Raw genomic sequence first — 21,900 nt, 5'->3', positions numbered from 1 at the left:
GGTTTTCTGGTGAAAGACTATTCTAACATATTTATTAAACCCTTAAAACATATATTTAATTTAATTTTGAGAACATTATGTTTTCCTGATAAGTAGGCTTCGGATTTTAGGTCGTTAAAAAATGAATAAAAGGAGACATTTTTAGGTCCCAAAATTGACGAATTAGGTTATAAAAATCTTAGCTTAGGTTAAAAACCTGGAGGAAAAAATATTTGCTCAACGAAAAAGCATACATCAAAAAAATATATATTAAAAAAAAATTAAACAAAACATTATAGAAACAAATATTTTGTGTAACAAACAAAAAAATGATTAAATAAACAAACGATCTATAGTTATGTCCACTAATTCTAAGTTATCGTAAAAAATGGCGATCAAATTAAAGCAAGTCGTATTTAACAAAAAATAAAATAATAATTCAGGTATCTAAAATGAGTTACAAAAGCAAAATATGTATTTCTCTAAATTTTCGATTGTAAATTTACACCTTTGATCGCTTCACTTTTAAGTTTTGAAAAGGTGCGTTCCACATCACAAGAAGTGATGGGTGCAAAATTAAATATTGAACAATCTACGTTTTCATTTATGTATGTATTGTTGGTAGCATTTCCATTATCGCAAATTACGTTATTTACTGAAGATATAAAATCGTATCCTGGATTCTTTTTTAATAGAGAACATAATTTTTGGAACGCCATTTCCCCCACCTTCCTGGTGTGTTTTTTAAAGATGTATACAATTTCTCCACAATTTCCATACTTTGGTTTAATTTTAAACCCATAGATTCTAATTGTTCTATTGCATCAGCAATAATTTTAAAGTGAGTTTTAATGTACAAGAGTTTATTTTTAATGTTTGCTTTATTCAGGAATTCTTGAGCTTTTTTAATGGTTTGTGCATCTGTGGTTTCAAATGACATTAAAACCTAAAAATATTCAATATAAGAATGATAGTAAAAATTCATTATATATTTACTGACTTGTTTTAAAACATCAAAGTGTTCTGCATAAAGCAATGCTCCTTGAACCCAAGTGCCCCACCTGGTTAATACAGGTTCAGGTGGGAGAGATGTATTTGGTAAATTGTTTTTATAAAACTCTACTCTTATTGGTGCTTTTAAAAAGATTTTCTTAACATTGCTAATTATCCCATTGACATCTGGATAATTCATTCTATTTCTTTCAGACACTAAATGTAACCCGTGTGCCATACATGTTAAGTGTGTTATATTTTCATAAAACACCTTCAAATTAGTACCAGTTTTGATCATGTATGAAGCACCATCTGAAACAAACCATTTAACTTTTTTGTGTTCAGTTCCTTTTGGCCACAATAAAGCTATAAATTAACAATTAAATAAATTATAATAATTTCAATGCTTAAAATTATCAACAGCACACCCAATGATTAGTTTATAACTCTCGAGATTGTGTTGTTATTAGTTTTATCAAGCTCCTTCAAAGCTAGTAGAAATGGACGGCCAGCTTCTCCAGAAGATATCTTTCCAATTACTAAATGGGCTATGTATCTTCCTAATCTCTCCGTCGTCGCATCGACGTTAATCCATATATTATTATTGCCAATAGAATTTCTAATTTGTTTAATTACCTGTAAATTATAAAATTTATGTTAAAAAGTTTTTAAATAAAAATTCTAATGCCTTCCTGTATATTTATGCATAAAATTTTTAAACTCAGGACAACTAACTTTATTCCATGGAATATTTGCTCCGGTAAATGCCCTACATAGATCGGTGCAAAATTGCGTAAAATCATTGTCGGAACAAATGTTTAATAAAGTCTGTTTACTGGATTTATTCTCGTTCTTTTTATGTGCATCGCCACTGCAGTGTTGTTCAAAGTGTGATTTTTTTTCGCACTTAAACTAGGAAACAAAAATGTGAACATAATTCAAGCTTCAGTATTTTAAATGTTTACTTAGAACTTTTCAGAACACTTTCCAGAATAACTCATTGTCTTTGGTTGAAGAAGGACATTGAAAGTTGGTGTCCAAATTATTCCCGAACCATAATTTGATTTTATCTTTCATGGATGATTTTACCTTAGGCATTTTGAGAATTCTTAACTGTATGCACAAAAATCAAAACCGGCCCCAGCACACTCACTAACACGCAAAGACACTCAGTATCACTAACAATAAACTTCTAAAATAAAATGCTTTTTCAGAGATTCACCTCCTTCCGGCTATAATCTAAATGAAATGCAGAATAAGAAGGAATCATGTAAAAAAATTTGGTCGAAGTTTATTGAAGTATATTGAAGTGTAAGTCCTACAAATCCCGCTTCTTTGAAAAATAAAAAAATTAGATTTTGTGATATTAGTTTTGTGATGACCTATATAAAGCAAAAATCAGAGGCATAAATAACCCCCCCCAGCCCTTTCGCCTTGGGAGCGCAAATTCCAAGGTGACCCCTAGGGGCGGTTCTAGATTCATAGGGACCTAATGCTATTGTTTATTTGCGAGCTCTTTTTTTCCTAAACAGCGAAAAATTTGGACGGCTGAGGCGTTAAAAAGACTTGCGACTTTTCCCCTTTTTATCAACTTCTGTTTATGTTTAAACTTAAGTTTCCTTTTCCAGCTTACACTGAGATATTATTTGCGCTCAGACATATTATTTAATCTAATATGTGCTTAAAGAACAAGTAGTAGTGCCAATTTTGAAGAACATCAAGATAATTAAGTATTAAATGAACACCGAGAGCAATGTTGGTTCCAACAGGAAAAGTTCCACACGAAATTTCTTATGCAAATCCATTTTTTTTTAAATCGTATACTCTTTTTCATACGAATGTTTCGATTTTGGTGCCACCACTTTATTGATAACTTCCAAAGCTTTCTTCAGGACTACTGATGGTACAAAAACTTCGTTTTCGTCTTTATCTTCCAAAATTCCAGACATTTTTGTTTCGCAAAAACACAAATACCGCAAGTGTCACAAGTTTAGAAAACTGGTTGTTAAGCTGGTTGTCACGAAAATTAGTCTACACGATTTCTCGATTGGGAGTATTATGATTCGAATTTTTATTTATTACTTGAAATTAAAATTCGCCAAAGTGGAATAAAACATGTATGCGCCGCTTGAATTAAATATATTTATTCACTCAAAGAAATGATCTCACTCGTACTGCGTGCTCGTGATCTCAACATCTTTTCGTGAATAAACGTATGTCTAATTCACTTATTGTATAATATTTTGGAGATTAAACAATAAACAAATGTAGCAATAATAAACAAAATCGATCACATCCAATTGTTTCGGAGATTAGCTGTGTAATAAAAATCCGTACGACTGACAGACAGACAGACAGACAGACCAACGGAAAGGGGAGACCTATTTCCTCGTACTCTAGGGGTCAAGGAAGGTCGAGAAAACATAAAACTAAAGAATTCGTGTAAACAATGATGCGCTTATGTGACAAGAGACAACGACAAGTTTGTTCTCAATGATTTTATTTAAATAATCCACAGCGATACACACATATTTATGTGATCCCTGAGTAAATATTAAAGAAATCAAAGTAAACAAACCTTTACCTTTAAACCAAACACATCGATTCATCCATTCCAACACCCATCCCACCACCAACACAACGACCTCTCCGTACTACCGAAATTCCGCCATCTCCACTCCCAGCATTAAAATTTCCCGGAGACTTCGACGCCGCACTCCACCCGAACCCACGTGCCGCATTCCCGCCGCCGCGGTCCGGTCGTCGGTCCGCGATTTCCGCGACGGATTAACCCCTGCCTGGGCGGGGTTGGCGCTCTAGTGACCAGTGGCGGGAGCATTCCAGTCTTGGCCGGCCGAGATGTTCGCGGACTTCGGCACTCGCGATCTAACCGTGCTCCGGATGACTTTTAACAGCTGACCGTTCTTGTGCTCTGTGGTGTGCGTGGTGGTGCGACGGTTTGGTTGCGTGTTACACGTGAGACGTGACGGCGGCGTGGATTTTTGCGAGGACGTCGCCTCCGAGGGGATGGACGCGGAGGATGCGCTCAAGGGGTAAGTGCCAGTGGCGGGTTTTTATTGCGCTGTTGGGATGTGGAAGAAATGGGTTGTGGACTTGGTTGCGCTTGAGCTGTCGGAGTCGAGGTTTTGCCGTCGAGGCGGAAGAAGGAGGATTTTGTGGATGCGGGTTGGTGGATAGATGGGTTTTGGGGTTTTGGCGTTGGGTGCGAAGGGATGAGTGAAGATAGTTCTTATCGTTGCTACTCTTGAAGAGGGAGAATATTGTTACTCATTGTAAAATTGACTTAAATGGATGTGTTTTAAGTAAAATTTATTAGTATACCTACTTATCGAATCTTATTAAAATAAATGTATCATAAAATCGTGGACCTGATGAAATTGTTACACAATATATTTCAGCTTTTTATGTCATTATGTAAAATATGGAGCATTATCTCTTTTATTTTTCGTCCATGTTGTGTGTTGACAATTTAACGAATCCATCTCATCAGTATTCTTATGAAGTACCAACTAATCTAAGAATAAATTAAATAAAGAAAACTGTTCCAAACAGGTTACCTGTTAAGTGTTTTTACTAAAAAAATTGGAATATTTAATCTTGAAAACGATTTCGACATCTGGGAATCAACTTATTGTTTTTTCTACTGAACAATTAACTTTTAACACTTTTTTATATCCAAATAATTGTACCTAAAAGGAAAAGTGTAGAAAATTTGAGAAAAATGTTTGTTTTTTTGCAATCTTAATTTTCTCTAGTGGGGCGATTTTCGAAAAAGTGAGTATATTTTTCAAATAAGGAATAAGCGTTGTCAATACAATACAATACAGTAATTAAGTTTTAACTTTAATAATCCGAATCAACATTTTTGATTATATTATGGAATTATTCCTATAAATAAAATATGGAATTCTTCATGTCTTCATATGAAAAATTTCCAGTCTATCAAAATTTTGCCACATGTTCGGAGTCCATTTGTAGAGGCTCAAGCCATAAATTGTCGACCTTATCCTTGGATGAAGGTTGAAAATATATGTGCTTGTTGTAGTGATTCTTACAAAATCCCCATGCCATTTCAGTTTAATTAATTCCAACAATTCGAAAATTTTTCTTCAAATTCGATATTTTGATTAAGCAACCTTCTTGCATTTGACTATTTTACTAGAAAATGTTGCTGATTTGTCCAACTAATTTGACAAAAGTCAAAAATGTCTAAATTTTTGATTTTTCACATCTGTTGTCACGAAATTACCTCACTGAATTACACACGAGCCAATAAAATCAGTTTGCCGAAAACAAATGCTATTTTGTGAATTTTTGTAGTTTTAATCAGATGCTGAACCATCTTAATCAACCTAGTGTCCAAACCACTGTTCCTTCGTTATGGAAATTAAATTTGGAAATTTGAATCAATTTTGGCTAATGAGTCGACCGTATTCACGGCGGCCTAATTAGCGCGGCTCGTAGAAAATTTAAATTTTGTTGCACTTTCTAAGAAAAGATTTAACACATTATCTTACCCAACCAAGCCGCAATATTTATTTCTAAATTTTAATTAAGTTTTCGCGGAAGGTCAATGCACCTATAACAACAAAATAAATAAGTTTCTTTTTTTGTGTAAAGGTGATTTAAGCTTGTTAGAATTATGTAAATGTATTATTCTTTGTGTAAATAAGGGAGACAAAGAATTATTTGTTTGTGAATGTTGGACGTGTTGTTGAGACACATCGCGATGAAACGTTCGTGTGGCCAATTTTGACAATTATTGGAACTTTCGCTAGAAAGCTGCTACCACTGAAACCATTTCCAAATTTGGCGATTATCCGTGAAAGCACGAGTGTGGTACGTACGAAAAAAAGTTTGCGTGCTAATATCTCGTGCGATCTCGTGTTTAACGCAATAAAAACCCGCCGAAAGCTAAGTTGTCAAAAAAAATTACATTCTGAAATAATTTGCCAAGTTATGAATACGAGAATGTGATTTTATGGCGAATGCCTGAGTTTTTGTGGAAACTGAAACAAAGTAAGGTGCTTTTTCAACGACTTTAAAATTATGTTCGCGTGGTAAGTAAGTAGTGACGATCTTCATAGAACAGTTAGTGGAAGAATTACCAGCTTATAGAGACAAAGTAAATGTAGTAAAAACAGTGAACAAATAGTGTTATAAAAACATATACTATCTAACTTTTTTAAGACGAAAATCGTTAAATTTTTCAGTAATTTGTGTCTGCTAATCTTAATTAGTAATTAAAAATTGCAAATTTAGATAACGTGAATACCAAAAGAGCATCCAGAAACGAGTAAAGTAAGCAGATGCAAAAATTTAAGATATTGACAATTTTTTTATTTCTAGTTGATTGCATGTAATCAGAATATAAACTGATTACTCAGACGACAGTATTTCCACTGGACACCTATTATTTTTCCAATTAATTGCACACAGCTCTGATCGACCATTCCATTTCACAGTCACTTTTAATCGGTATTTAATATTCATTACCAATAACTACTTTCGATAACAAAGCTCGAAAAAATACCATGACTTATTATTATAAAAGTACACAACTTTTTTCAACACACTATTTTTACTTTGGACGATATATCTTTCTTGCCAATAAATGACTTCCATAATTTATAGTACACTTTCGCTGCTTTTCCTGTTCGTTGATTTATATTAGTTCTCGTCTTCTTTTATTTTCTAATATGACCCCTATACAGTTCGACTCTTTTTTTGTTCTACTTTTGTGGTTTTTATACAACTTTAGCGCTTATATATTTTTTTATTATTACTATAATTTTTATTGTCTTCGTGTTGCATTGTGTCAAGATTTCATTTCAGATTGATTTTTATTTTTTTTTAAACATTTGTGAATTAGTTTTTCACAGTTTTCTTTATGTATGATCATTCTCGTCATCTTCTTCAGACAATTTTCCTTCGCAATATCCATGTATTTGATTTCATTTACTCATAAATTTGAACACAAATATTTGATAACTTTATAAGAAGACAAACATGTGACAAATATTTTGGGGTTTACAAATATAGGTATATTACGAATACACACGTTTCTCCGTTTTTTCATTAAAATCTATTTCAGGAAAACTAGTTTCGGGTTTTCAGCCTTCTTCAGACCCAGTCTACAATAAACAATAAGTACTAACAAAAGATTTTTTGACACTTTAAAAAGTGAAAATCTGTTTGTTCCAGTAAATTTAAAACAAATGTCTGGGGATTTTCTTCATGATTTTAACTGTCTACACTTTTTGTCGGGAAGTGTCTCCAGTCCCGTTGACGTTCGTTAATGTTATCTCTCTTCGACCTTTATCTTATTATAAACTCCACTCTTTTCCAATGTTTCAACCTTATCTTTTCCATTAAACATTTCTTTATTCGTTTGGTACACACACTACATCCAAATCATATTTAACTAGAATTATTTTAATTTTGTCTGGTATATTACTTAAATACGTTAAACATTCTGTAAATTTTTTGATTTGTTTTTTGTCTTTTTTTGATGCCTAATTTTTCCTTTATGTTTTCCTTTCTTCCTATTTCATTGGAATTGTTATTAATCGGTGCTCTTTTTTGGTGTAGAGGGTGATTTGAATCTTTGTGAATTATTACATCTGTACGTTTTTTGAAAATTTGAAACTTCAGTCCCCTTTATATGTTTATATATTTTAAAAAATCTTGCACTCCTTCTTTCCAAATACCTACTACTTATTAAAAAAAAATCACTTCATTTTTGAAATTTTCATTTTGACTCGTAAATAGTCAGACCATCATCGATGGTGACAAAGGCGACTCCACGGTAGTACTTACTAAGATAAGACTGATTTTGACAAATGACATACCTTGCAAGAAAATATAGGGTGGGTGGGCGGGGTTAATAATTGATAAGATAAGACAGATTTTGGCATTTTTGACATGTCCGACCTGTTTTCAACTATTTTCGAAAATTTTTGTTTCTGTTTTTTATTCTCTTTCTTTTTTCAATGTCCCATATTTTACATTTTTTTTTTCAATTTTTTTAATTTTCAACTTTCTGATATTTTCATTTTTCTTTTCTTTAACTTTTGAATTACAATTTTTGTAGTTTTCATTTCAAATGTACAACTAATAATTATAACTTAAAAATTTGTTCACTTTTTCAATTTTAGGATCCTGCTCTCTACTTTCTTACAGGATATGTCATTTGCCAAAATTAGTCTTATCTTAATAATTATTACCGCCGCCCACCCACCCTCTATTTTCTTAGATGGTATGTCATTTGCCAAAATCAGTCTTATCTTATCAAGTACTAGCCCCGCCCACCCGCCCTCTATTATCTTAGAGGGTATGTCATTTGCCACAATCAGTCTTATCTTACCCAGTACTAGCTAAGATAAGACAAAATTTGGCAAATAACATTCTATAAGTAAATACAGGGTGGGTGGGCGGGGCTAGTTATTGACAAGATAAGACTGATTTTGACACTTTTCAACTGTTTTCGAAAGTTTTTGTTTCTGTTTTTTATTTTCTTTCTTTTTTCAAATATTTTATAATTTTTTATTTTTTTTCAATTTTTTAAGTTTTCAACTTTTAGATATTTTCATTTTTCGTTTCTTCAACTTTTGAATTACAATTTTTCTAGTTTTCATTCCAAGTGTACAACTAATAATTATAACTTAAAAATGTTTCACTTTTTCAATTTTAGGTTTTTCCTCTCTATTTGTCATTTGCCAAAATTAGTCTTATCATATCAAGTACTAGCCCCGCCCAGCCGCCCTCTCTTTTCTTAGAGGGTATGTCATTGGCCACAATCACTCTTGTCTTACCCAGTACTAGCTAAGATAAGACAGATTTTGGCAGATGACATTCTATAAAAAAATAATGGGCGGGTGGGCGGGGCTAGTACTTGCTAAGGTAAAACTGATTTTGGCAAATGACATACATTGCAAAAAATAGAGGGTGGGTGGGCGGGGCTAGTATTTGATAAGATAAGACTGATTTTGGCACTATGTGGCTGACTATGGCCACTTTTCAACTATTTTCGAAAATTAGCCAAACATTTTCTTGTAGATTTCGATATCCAGAAGACATTTTCGGCTTCGTTTCTTGGAAAATTCCTACCATTTTTCGAGAATCGCTAATTGAAACATACCTAGCAATTTTCATAGTTTTGTCAAGATTTTTAGAAATAAAAAAAATTTTTATAAACTCCTATAATGAATAACATTATCAGTTCCGTACTGACAACTGCAGCATAAAATATACCTAAATGTTAATTGTACAATAAAATACATCTATAAAATTATTTATTCTGATCTGTAGGTACTCAAAATTTGAATTAAAATGTACATTGTCATTCCAGTAGTCCAGTTTAAACCTCAAGATGGCATAACCGCAATTTTCAAAATTTTTGAGATTTTTAAGGTACTCTTGACTGAAAAAACACCAAAAAACAAAAAAATCCGTTTTAAAATTAAGAAAACGAGCCCATTTAATCAAATTTAGTCGACTATTACAGATTTGATCGTGTACGTCCCCAATTACGTCCATGAAGTGTTACTTTTTTGTACTGAAATGTCACTTTTTGTACTTTAAACTATTTTTTAACATTTCTATCCAGAGGTACTTTTTATATTAATTCATTTTAGTTATACGTATATTTTTGTTACTTTTATTTATGTTAAAAATATTGTGAGTGCAATTATTGCAATTTAGACAATAATTTATATTAATTCAGCAAATTTTAATAAAAATTTTTAAATTAGACAGCACCATGGTTTTGTGTATTTTATGCTTAAAGATGAAAAAACCTTGTTTTAATCATACTCTTACCACTCTTTTAGTTTCTTCTTCGTTCGTTTAAAATAAATTTCTCTATACCGGCTGTCTGGAAAATGACGGATTAACTCTTCAGCACTAAAATCCACCTTTAATTTTTTTAGGACAATGACCATAGCAACGAGTAACCATTAATCGTTGTGTATTATAAATTATAATTAATAAACCAAGCTATTATTTTTCATTAATAAATAAAATCCAAAACACTAGAGAAGATGTTCAAAATTCCTGCCTTGTGCATATAAGTAAGCTCGTAATGTTGCCTAATTTTGATCATTTTTTCTAAAAGTTAGTCATCAGTACTTGCTAAGATAAAACTGATTCTGGCCTCTAAGAAAAGAGAGGCCGGGTGGGTGGGGCTAGCACCTGATAAGGTAAAACTGAATTTGGTAAATGAGATATTCCCTAAGGAAAGAGAAGGCGGGTGGGTGGGGCTAGTACCTGTTAGGATGATTTTGGCAAATGTTTTCTTGAACTTTTCTGACTTGATATTTGGATTCTTATATTGTTTCTTTTAATTATATTACTAATCTTGACCCCTACTTTTGTTGCGTTATCTTGTTATTCGTGACTTTTCGTTTGTTATTTTCGAGATTCTTTTTAAGTCGCTATCTTATTTGACAATTTTTAAATGTCATGTTTTTGTTACATAAAGAGCAAACATCCATGCATTTTTAAATAACCGTTATTAAACAATGATTTTAAGCTGTAACTCAAAACGGGGTCCTATAATTTGGGAGACTATGAACGTATATCAATGAAAGAAAAAAAATTTAAACCACACCGGGAATAAAAATTCTACTTAATTCTAAAATTTCTGATTAAAGATGTATTCGTTTTTTTAAAATATGGAAAAAGAAAGGTACTAAATGGGATAAAATGGACACACTCTAAAAATTTGACATACTTTTTTATAGATCCATATATTCTACCGCGTGATCGGAAATGACTGAGTCTGTTGGCTATCCTGGATTTTTAGTTGAATTTGGTATCATGATGTTTTCTATAATTTCTGGTGGTCAGCTGTCAAAATTGATAGATTGTTGCCAACATAAACACAAGAAAAGTTCACATTTAGTACTACAAACAGACTCAATAATTTCTGATCACGTGGTATTACAGGGTGATTTTTTTTATTTGTGATCCGGTGAGAATTGGTCCTTAAAAATGAGCATTATATTTGATTAAGTCGCAATTTCATAACGTAACCTGAAAATGGGATGTCTATAGCAGAACTTAAAAAGCTAGGTTATGTTGTCATCAAGAATTTAATTAAAATCTCGTTCCGATTTTTTTAATGTGCAACTTCCTGATTTCCTCTTCAGTCTCAGGAAATAATGTTTACACATAAGTGGCTGTCATAAAAAGTCAGATTCAAGAAGGGCACCACCAGGGAATTTTTCACGAAATTCCTGAAAACTAACCACAACTAACCACTTGCTGGTCGTCGCGGAAGTAAGACCCCAATAAATAAAAATAATAAGATTTCCAATACATGATTATTGATGATAAGATTGTCTTCAAATCTTATTCTTCTTACAATTTGGAATGGTGACGTTTTTAATTAGGATATGGTTCCCAATGCAGACACTATTTTTTTAACACAAAAATATCAGAAACTTAAGTCACTTTTGAGTTTACTCTTTATGTTCCATTTAAAAATTACCAGAAATTTTGGTAACTTGAGTTGATACAAGTATTAACACTCTATAAATATTTTTTTATTTTAAGGGATTACAATACATTTCTAAGAACTAAGTATAGTAAACTAAATTCACAAACATTCCGAATACTTACAAAATTGAAAGAATGGTAAACATTATAAGTCACGTAGTTAGAGCTATCACTTAAGTAGGACTCCAAGAGTTTCAAGAAGCTAGGAGCAAATCCAAAAGAACTTAATTTATGTAGTAAGATGATGTGACTTATGGAGTCAAAAACACTTGAAAGATCTGTATAGAAAACATCCACTTGTCCGTTATTATCTAATTCTTCAGAGAGAAATTGTGTCAAAGTACACAAATTAATAACTGTTGATCCACCAGGCCAGAATCCATATTGGAATGCAGATACATGACTTTGGACATTAACAAAGATAGTTTTGTACAACACTATTTCAGAAAGTTTAGCAAAGTTTGATAGTATTGCAATCGGTGTGTAGTTTTTTAGATTAGTAGAATCTCCTTTTTTGAATACAGGTGTGGTTCTTGCTCTTTTCGATCTATCAGGAAATGTGGATGACATTATTGCTAAGTTAATTACAATTGATAGAGGCTTTGCAAGAATATATCTGGCTTCACGTATTAAAAAACTTGGTATTTGGTCATGACCAGCGGTCATTTTGTTTGAGAAGGTTGACATAATATCAATTATAGCGACGGCATAGCAAATGAGAGCTTATTTGATGTAACATCAGATATTCCAAGAAAATTTTCCACAAAAGCGTTGACAATTTCTTGTGCATCTTGAAATTGTTTATCTTCATAAACTAATCTTCCAGGTATACGCGTCGTACCTTTTTGTAAGTGATCGTATTTCCAGAAGTCTTTAGGATTATTTTTCATAGATTCCTCAATTTGGTTTAAATACTCATGATATGCTGTCTTTATCATTTGTTTGGGAGTGGTGCCTTTTAAATTCATTATAAAAAGTGATATTAGATGTTTGTTTCCATTTTTTCCAATAGAAATTTTTGAGTTTAAAAACCGAAATGATCTGTCTATTGTACCACGTAGGATAGGATGATTTGCTAGATAGGAATTTAGGTACAGACTACAGACCGAGTATACTGTACAACTTGGTATAAAAGTGATCAAGTGCTACATTGGCATCTTCAAAATTTTTAAGGAAATACTTATTATATATGACTTTAACTAGGAATAGAGAGTAGAACTGGAAGATTTATATTTTTGTAGTTAAACTTCGAATAACGCCAACAAAACGTTTTCAGAAATTGTAGAAATGTTGTTCCCCTTACGCCAGTTTTCAAATTTTGATTTTTTTTTATTTCATAAATTTGGCGCGATTTTGTAGGGAGTAAATTGCTCAATGTATTAGTAACCAAAGCCCGTATTTCTAAAGGCGTATAATGAAAAATTTCTTCAACATCTTCTTCGGAATTCATTTTTACAAATAATGACATTTCAAATTAAACTTTTTTATAGCCACTCTTCTTACATTCTGCAAATCTTGCCAACTCTCGCAAAATTCCCTGGATTTCGAAATTCCAGAGTTTTATTTAAAAAGTATAATTGTTCGTTTATAAAACATTTTGTCATTACATTTTTGTGTTATAAAACTGGTATCATAATATACTATTATTTGCCACCTATATGATAATCCCTTATTACGACGGCTGTTTGAGTTATGTAATCTTCAAGAATAGGTGTATAAATATAAAGATGAAACATTTTATTTAAAATGAAAAATTGCAAAATCGAAAGGCTGAAAATCAAAAAAATGGACATTGAAGAATTGAAGGAATGAAAAATCAAAATACTGAAAAACTAAAAATTGGGAAACTTAAAAATAAAAAAAAGTTGGTCGAAAGTTGATAATTCACAATCACATTATCAAAATGTAAAGGATAATTTCATGGTTTATGTTGGTGAAATTATTGCATAGGATTTATTTAAAAGAAATGACAAAACAAAATCTCAACGGGGAATTATAAAACGAGTAATTTGAAGAATCATTTAGGGTTGGCCCGAGATAGCTCGGATAATCTTCGAGCAATTTTTACTTCTTTTCAAAATTTAAGCAAACTTCAAGGTCGACAACTTGCCAGTGTAGGTAGCGGAGATCACAACCCTCGCAAAACTGTAGGGTCGCGGACGTTACAGTACACAACACGTTTTGTTGGACATCTGTGTTGTACACGTCTATAATATTGTAAACAAAAGAAAATGTAACTAAATAGTGTGTTATATGTATAACAGAAAACACAGAATGATGTACAAGAATTACGCAACCTTTTTTTGTTTTCTTTTGATGTATGTACCCGATTTCCAGCCTCCAATGTGTTTTCGGGTTAAGTAAGAGGTCTGTTCCGGACCCTGCAAGCAAGTGGAAGAGCGTCTGAAGCAATGCCCAGTGTAGTCTTTAGGATCTGATATATTCAAAAATGTGGCGACGTTTTTTGGCATAAATTATGCGTTGTTGAAAACATCCAACTAGTCACTATGGTATCAAAAAATTTAGTGCTTTATGATGCCAAATTTGAATTTTTTGCAAAATATTGATTTTTATTTGTTTTATGTCTAACCAAACGGTCGCAGATAAAATGTACATGTACATCACTCGTTGTGTAATGATGCTTCTACCCCACTTGTAACTATAAATTTCACTAAGATATTGGAATTGCCACCGAAACTATGAATTATCATATTCTCTACTCCTACAACACCAATACAATGGCGTTATTCATTCACTTTATAAAGTTTCTTAACCCATTATGTTTTCCATTATATGTAAATATTCGAATAAAATGAGTTTGATAAACACGCTCATAAATTATAATACCTTCATAGTAATTAATATTTAAGTGTTTGTGCTTGACACATTTTTTAATTCACTCTTTGCATTAATTCCGTCCTTATTTCTTTCCTCTGCAGTAATTTGCTGAATTATTATTAATCTGCTCTACTAGAAAACGTTTTCTTTTGCACGTTTTGTAATTACTTACACGCCTTTCCTCTCATCTCCGTTATCCGTTATCTGTAAAAAAATAATAGCGTTCTATTTAAAAATAAAAGGTTGGAGACGCAACTTGGGCGCGGCCACTATAACATTTTTTATGATAGTCTTGTATACAGTTCTCGACTAATAAGCCAGATATTGCTCCAAACTAATCTAATCGTACAGTTATGTTTCTACAGTTGCTACCACACGCGTTGCACGCATCATTTTTTCGAGGGTTATCAAATCATCAACCAATGCCACCTTAGTAACAAAAGAACTTTGTTTCTAATACCTAAAGTTTGGGCGAATAATGTAAAACTAAAATTATCTTCCTAAATCTTTTAAATAAATTAATTCAATTATAATATAATTTGAGGAAAACAAAAAACTAAAACAAGTTCGTTAACTAAAACAAGATACAAGTTCTGGTTATAAATTACTTTCCCAGTCGTAGTTAAAATGTTTAAAATTTTTGTAACATTGCACCCATCTGACAATGTATCTAAGACTGGATTAAACTTAACTAGATAACGTTGTAAACTTATAAATAACAACACCTGTGTTACAAATGTATATTTTTTGTGTTTAATTGGCGCCTTTGACAGTAATATAGCAAATACAATAAAAATGCCGTAAACGAGTGATTTATGCATGTGAAACTAGTTAAGCAAAATTAGAAGTCTTCCATCTCTCAGAAAATTATGCGAGTTCGCATAAAACATGAACAGGAAATGATTAATTACGAGTTTTCCTTATCGCGGTCGTTGTTTGTTGTTGGTTTGAAGTACCATGATGGTGTTGACGGTGGTGGCTGGGCGTCTGGTATGTTTATAAACCCAAACAGTGGCCGTCGCGACATAATGTCATTGAGGATTAAAAGAGTATTCTATCTTGTAACTTAATCTGCTCCGCTTATAATGAATTCAGACTGTGAACCTGTTCTTCATCCTCCACTACTCGGTCGCCATCTCGAGTCATCAGCCTTAGTATAAAAACCATCCTAATAATTATGGAAAGCACGATATCAATTCTCTCGCCTTACTGACTAATTTTCTTCTTACTAACGTTTTATGCATACGAAATTAGACAATTCTTTTGACAATTCGTTGCATCTCGGTTATCTGTAAGTGGTTCTCTCATTCTTCTTGCATAACCTATCATCAACTGTATAATGCATACATAGTACTATAAAGTACTTAGTTGTAATGACTTCGACAATGTCTTTGAATGCCACGGATTTCAATCGGAGGTTGGTCGCCCAATATTGATTTCGGTTGGGACTTAATGGAGCGATTGTCGACAGCTTGTTCCAAAATGATGAAGTCTTTTCAGTCGCTCGCCCGTCCTTTTCTACCAGATTTTGTTTTCTAATGGGATATGCAAATGGTGGACGAGCTGGTAAAATCGTACTGCATAAAAAGTGGAATTTGCATCGGTTTTTACAGGTGTAATCTTCTTTAACTTTTTTACTCGTTTTTAATTTTAATCAGTTTAATTACATGGTAGGCTCCTGTTATTTCTCAGTGTAAATTACACATTTCGGGCATTATGTTTACACGTAATTATCACCGCTAACGATAATTGCGTAATAACGATAGACCTAACGCATCGGAAAACAATGAGCGCTTTTCCATTAGAATTAAGAAAATTAGTTAAGGCGTTGTATGAGAACTTTTGTGGTAATTTTTTATGCATTTGTGTATGTTTTCATATGTTTCCCACGCTTTTAACAAAAAACAGGATTTTACTCCCTTTGGAAATTTTTTTCTTGTAGAATTACCACTGAGTCATCTTTATAATGTTTGCTTATTCAATACTATATAGTACAATAACTAATAATTATCCTTTCACTAAAGTACCACCAGATAGATAAATCGACAACTTTATTCTTATTTTTAAGTTTTTAAGATTTCTAAACTCTTTTACAATATAACTTGAACTTCAAAAATGACCCAGCTCATCTGTTCTCTGCTGTGTAATCTTCTTTATTAACTAATTTTGATTTTATTATTTATTCGCCATACAGGGTGATACAAAATTGCTTTTTCCAGTTCTATTCTTGTAATTGTTTTGATCATATTCTCATGATTTTCTCTTTCATTTTTACTTTCTGAGCGTAAGCTCGACGTTTCATGGCTCCTAGAGTACGAAAAAGTATATTCCCGTTTCTCTAAACAGGTAATCTCCGAAACTACTGGATCGGTTGTTGTAAAATTTTATACGAATATCGTGTAGACGATGAATTGCTAACCAAAATTTGGCTAGTCATCCCCACCAATAATGTGATGACGTCACATACATACAAATTAAGTGAAGATTTGATTTCCATATTCTCTCCATGTCATTTGTTTTATTATTTCTTTTTGTTTCATTCTTTACTTTTATCTCAAATTTGTTTTTTAAATTTTCCGAGCTTTTTTGGTTTTCGTTTCTTCTTCTTCTGCTCTCCAGTTGACCTTGTTATGTTAGTTTTTCCACGTTTCTCGGTATATTCAAAAATTAGCCTTATGTCATTAGACGAACTTCCCTCACTCCTGAAGCACAATGAGACAAATCTAGGTGTTTTTGACAAACTATAATACCGAGCACGGCGTAAGACAAAAATAACCTATGATGGAATCGAATCCGCGACCTTCACGTTATTAACTTATATTATATTTTGCCCTTTCTTCTTAATATACATAGTCTCCTTTTCACAACAACAAACTTAAAACATGTCCACAATTTTTGTAAGGAAATATGTATTTTGCAATTAGGCTCCGCCCCTCGGTCTGACAACGAACACAAAATTCATCACAATTGAGATCGGAACTTTTTTTGAATTACATATTTTTTTTTAACAACACGATAGTAGAGGTTTTTAGTTTCTTGTTGGGAAAAGAAGACTTCGTATATTAACAAAAAAAAAAAAACAAAATATAAGCCCCAACCACCCACCCACCCTCTCTCATTTGTGATGATTTTTTTCATTCATCGTGAGTCGAGAGCGGAGCTTAGTTGCAAAATCCTCATTTCTTTACATGAAATTACTATGTGAAATATGTTCTTAGAAGAGTAAAATTTTGTAGAGAAATACAGATTTTGCAATTAAACTCCGCCGCTCAGTCTGACAACGAATAAAAAGAATCATAACAATTGAGGTAGGGTGGGTGGGTGGGGCTTATATTTTGCCCTTTTTTCGTAATACACCTCGTAGTCTCATTTTCACAACAAGAAACTTAAAAAGTGTTCAAAATTTTGGTAGAGAAATATGTATTTTGCAATTAGGCTCCACCCCACTATCTGACAACGAATAAAAAGATTCATCACAGTTGACATCGGGACTTTTTGTGTTACATAGAATTTTCTTTGAACAACACGATAGTTAAATATGTTTTTAGTTTCTTCTTGTGAAAAGAAGACTGGATTTTAAGAAAAAATGTACGAAATATAAGCCCCACCCACCCACCCTCTCTCAATTGTGATGATTATTTTATTATTCATCGTTAGCAAAGGGCAGAGCTTAGTTGCAAAATCCTCATTTCTCTACAAGAAATTACCACGTGGAATGTGTTCTTAAAAGAGTAAAATTTCGTAAACAAATATAGATTTTGCAATTAAACTTCGCCGCTCGGTCTGACAACGAATAAAAGTATCATTACAATTGAGAAAGGGTGGGTGGGTGGGGCTTATATTTAGCCCTTTTTTCCTTAATATACATTGTCTCATTTTCACAACAAGAAACTTACAAAGTGTTCAAAATTTTTGTAGAGAAATATGTATTTTGCAACTAGGCTCCGCCCCTCGGTCTTACAACGAATAAAAAATTCATCACAATTGAAATCTGGACTTTTTTAGTTACATATATTTTTCTTTGAACAACACAATAGTTAAATATTTTTAGTTTCTTGTTGGGAAAAGAAGATTTCGTATATTAAAAAAAATGTACGAAATATAAGCCCCGCCCACCCACCCTCTCTCAATTGTGATGATTTTTTTCATTCATCGTGAGCCGAGACCGTAGCTTAGTTGCAAAATCCTCAATTTTTTACATGAAATTACTATGTGAAATATGTTCTTAAAAGAGTAAAATTTTGTAGAGAAATACAGATTTTGCAATTAAACTCCGCCGCTCAGTCTGACAACGAATAAAAAAAATCATTACAATTGAGATAGGGTGGGTGGGTGGGGCTTATGTTTTGCCCTTTTTTCTTAATACACCTCGTAGTCTCATTTTCACAACAAGAAACTTAAAAGTGTTGAAAATTTTTGTAGAGAAATATGTATTTTGCAATTAGGCTCCGCCCCACTATCTGACAACGAATAAAAAGATTCATCACAGTTGACATCGGGACTTTTTGTGTTACATAGAATTTTCTTTGAACAACACGATAGTTAAATATGTTTTTAGTTTCTTCTTGGGAAAAGAAGACTTTAGATGTTAAGAAAAAATGTACGAAATATAAGCCCCACCCACCCACCCTCTCTCAATTGTGATGATTATTTTATTATTCATCGTTAGCAAAGGGCAGAGCTTAGTTGCAAAATCCTCATTTCTCTACAAGAAATTACCACGTGGAATGTGTTCTTAAAAGAGTAAAATTTCGTAAACAAATATAGATTTTGCAATTAAACTTCGCCGCTCGGTCTGACAACGAATAAAAGTATAATTACAATTGAGATAGGGTGGGTGGGTGGGGCTTATATTTAGCCTCATTTTCACAACAAGAAACTTACAAAGTGTTCAAAATTTTTGTAGAGAAATATGCGTTTTGCAACTAGGCTCCGCCCCTCGGTCTAACAACGAATAAAAAATTCATCACAATTGAAATCTGGACTTTTTTTAGTTACATATATTTTTCTTTGAACAACACAATAGTTAAATATTTTTAGTTTCTTGTTGGGAAAAGAAGATTTCGTATATTAAAAAAAATGTACGAAATATAAGCCCCGCCCACCCACCCTCTCTCAATTGTGATGATTTTTTTCATTCATCGTGAGCCGAGACCGTAGCTTAGTTGCAAAATTCTCATTTCTTTACATGAAATTACTATGTGAAATATGTTCTTAAAAGAGTAAAATTTTGTAGAGAAATACAGATTTTGCAATTAAACTCCGCCGCTCAGTCTGACAACGAATAAAAAAAATCATTACAATTGAGATAGGGTGGGTGGGTGGGGCTTATGTTTTGCCCTTTTTTCTTAATACACCTCGTAGTCTCATTTTCACAACAAGAAACTTAAAAGTGTTGAAAATTTTTGTAGAGAAATATGTATTTTGCAATTAGGCTCCGCCCCACTATCTGACAACGAATAAAAAGATTCATCACAGTTGACATCGGGACTTTTTGTGTTACATAGAATTTTCTTTGAACAACACGATAGTTAAATATGTTTTTAGTTTCTTCTTGGGAAAAGAAGACTTTAGATGTTAAGAAAAAATGTACGAAATATAAGCCCCACCCACCCACCCTCTCTCAATTGTGATGATTATTTTATTATTCATCGTTAGCAAAGGGCAGAGCTTAGTTGCAAAATCCTCATTTCTCTACAAGAAATTACCACGTGGAATGTGTTCTTAAAAGAGTAAAATTTCGTAAACAAATATAGATTTTGCAATTAAACTTCGCCGCTCGGTCTGACAACGAATAAAAGTATAATTACAATTGAGATAGGGTGGGTGGGTGGGGCTTATATTTAGCCTCATTTTCACAACAAGAAACTTACAAAGTGTTCAAAATTTTTGTAGAGAAATATGCGTTTTGCAACTAGGCTCCGCCCCTCGGTCTTACAACGAATAAAAAATTCATCACAATTGAAATCTGGACTTTTTTTAGTTACATATATTTTTCTTTGAACAACACAATAGTTAAATATTTTTAGTTTCTTGTTGGGAAAAGAAGATTTCGTATATTAAAAAAAATGTACGAAATATAAGCCCCGCCCACCCACCCTCTCTCAATTGTGATGATTTTTTTCATTCATCGTGAGCCGAGACCGTAGCTTAGTTGCAAAATTCTCATTTCTTTACATGAAATTACTATGTGAAATATGTTCTTAAAAGAGTAAAATTTTGTAGAGTAATACAGATTTTGCAATTAAACTACCCCTCTCAGTCTGACAACGAATAAAAAGGATCATTACAATTGAGATAGGGTGGGTGGGTAGGGCTTATACTTTGCTCTTCTTTCTTAATTCACCTCGTAGTCTCATTTTCACAACAAGAAACTTAAAAAGTGTTCAAAATTTTTGTAGAGAAATATGTATTTTGCAATCTGACTCGATCTGACAACGAATAAAAAGATTCATCACAGTTGAGATCGGGACTTTTTTTGTTACATAGAATTTTCTTTGAACAACACGATATGCTGTTAGTTTCTTGTTGGGAAAAGAAGACTTTGTATATTAAGAAAAAATGTACAAAATATAAGCCCCGCCCACCCACCCTCTCTCAATTGTGATGATTTTTTTATTATTCATCATGAGCAAAGGGCGGAGCTTAGTTGCAAAATCTTCATTTCTCTGCAAGAAATTACCACGTGGAATGTGTTCTTAAAAGAGTAAAATTTCGTAAACAAATATAGATTTTGCAATTAAACTTCGCCGCTCGGTCTGACAACGAATAAAAAAATCATTACAATTGAGATAGGGTGGGTGGGTGGAGCTTATATTTAGCTCTTTTTTTCTTAATATGCATTGTCTCATTTTCACAACAAGAAACTTACAAAGTGTTCAAAATTTTTGTAGAGAAATATGTGTTTTGCAACTAGGCTCCGCCCATCGGTCTGACAACGAATAAAAAATTCATCACAATTGAGATATGGACTTTTTTTAGTTACATATAGTTTTCTTTGAACAACACAATAGTTAAAAATTTTTAGTTTCTTGTTGGAAAAAGAAAATTTCGTGTATTAAAAAAAAATGTACGAAAGTTAAACCCCGCCCACCCACCCTCTCTCAATTGTGATGATTTTTTTCATTCATCGTGAGCCGAGAGCGAAGCTTAGTTGCAAAATCCTCATTTCTTTACATGAAATTACTATGTGAAATATGTTCCTAAAAGAGTAAAATTTTGTAGAGAAATATAGATTTTGCAATTAAACTCCGCCGCTCAGTCTGACAACGAATAAAAAGGATCATTACAATCGAGGTAGGGTGGGTGGGTGGGGCTTATATTTTTCTCTTTTTTCTTAATGCACTTCGTAGTCTCATTTTCACAACAAGAAACTTAAAAAGTGTTCAAAATTTTTGTAGAGAAATATGTATTTTGCAACTAGGCTCCGCCCCTCGGTCTGACAACGAATAAAAAAATCATCACAATGGACTTTTTTTAGTTACATATAGTTTTCTTTGAACAACACAATAGTTAAACATTTTTAGTTTCTTGTTGGGAAAAGAAGATTTCGTATATTAAAAAAAAATG

The 21,900-nt window shown here is 32.6% G+C and overlaps 1 long non-coding RNA gene across 1 annotated transcript in view; it reads left to right on the top strand.

Annotated features, from left to right (window-relative positions):
* The first annotated feature begins 3,891 nt into the window (after nucleotides 1-3,891).
* LOC135123039 (uncharacterized) overlaps nucleotides 3,892-21,900 on the top strand; it is a 76,919-nt gene continuing 58,910 nt past the window's right edge. The window contains exon 1 of the long non-coding RNA XR_010279525.1: nucleotides 3,892-4,025. This is a non-coding gene — a long non-coding RNA (uncharacterized LOC135123039). The remainder of the gene's footprint in view (nucleotides 4,026-21,900) is intronic.

This window comes from Zophobas morio, unplaced genomic scaffold (genome assembly GCF_036711695.1).
Source record: "Zophobas morio isolate AGI-343-1 ecotype UQ-CSIRO unplaced genomic scaffold, CSIRO_AGI_Zmor_V1 ptg000006l, whole genome shotgun sequence".
Taxonomy (NCBI): Eukaryota; Metazoa; Arthropoda; class Insecta; order Coleoptera; family Tenebrionidae; genus Zophobas; species Zophobas morio.
Note: the sequence above shows the minus strand (reverse complement) of the source record. Positions and strands in the feature narration are given on the sequence as shown.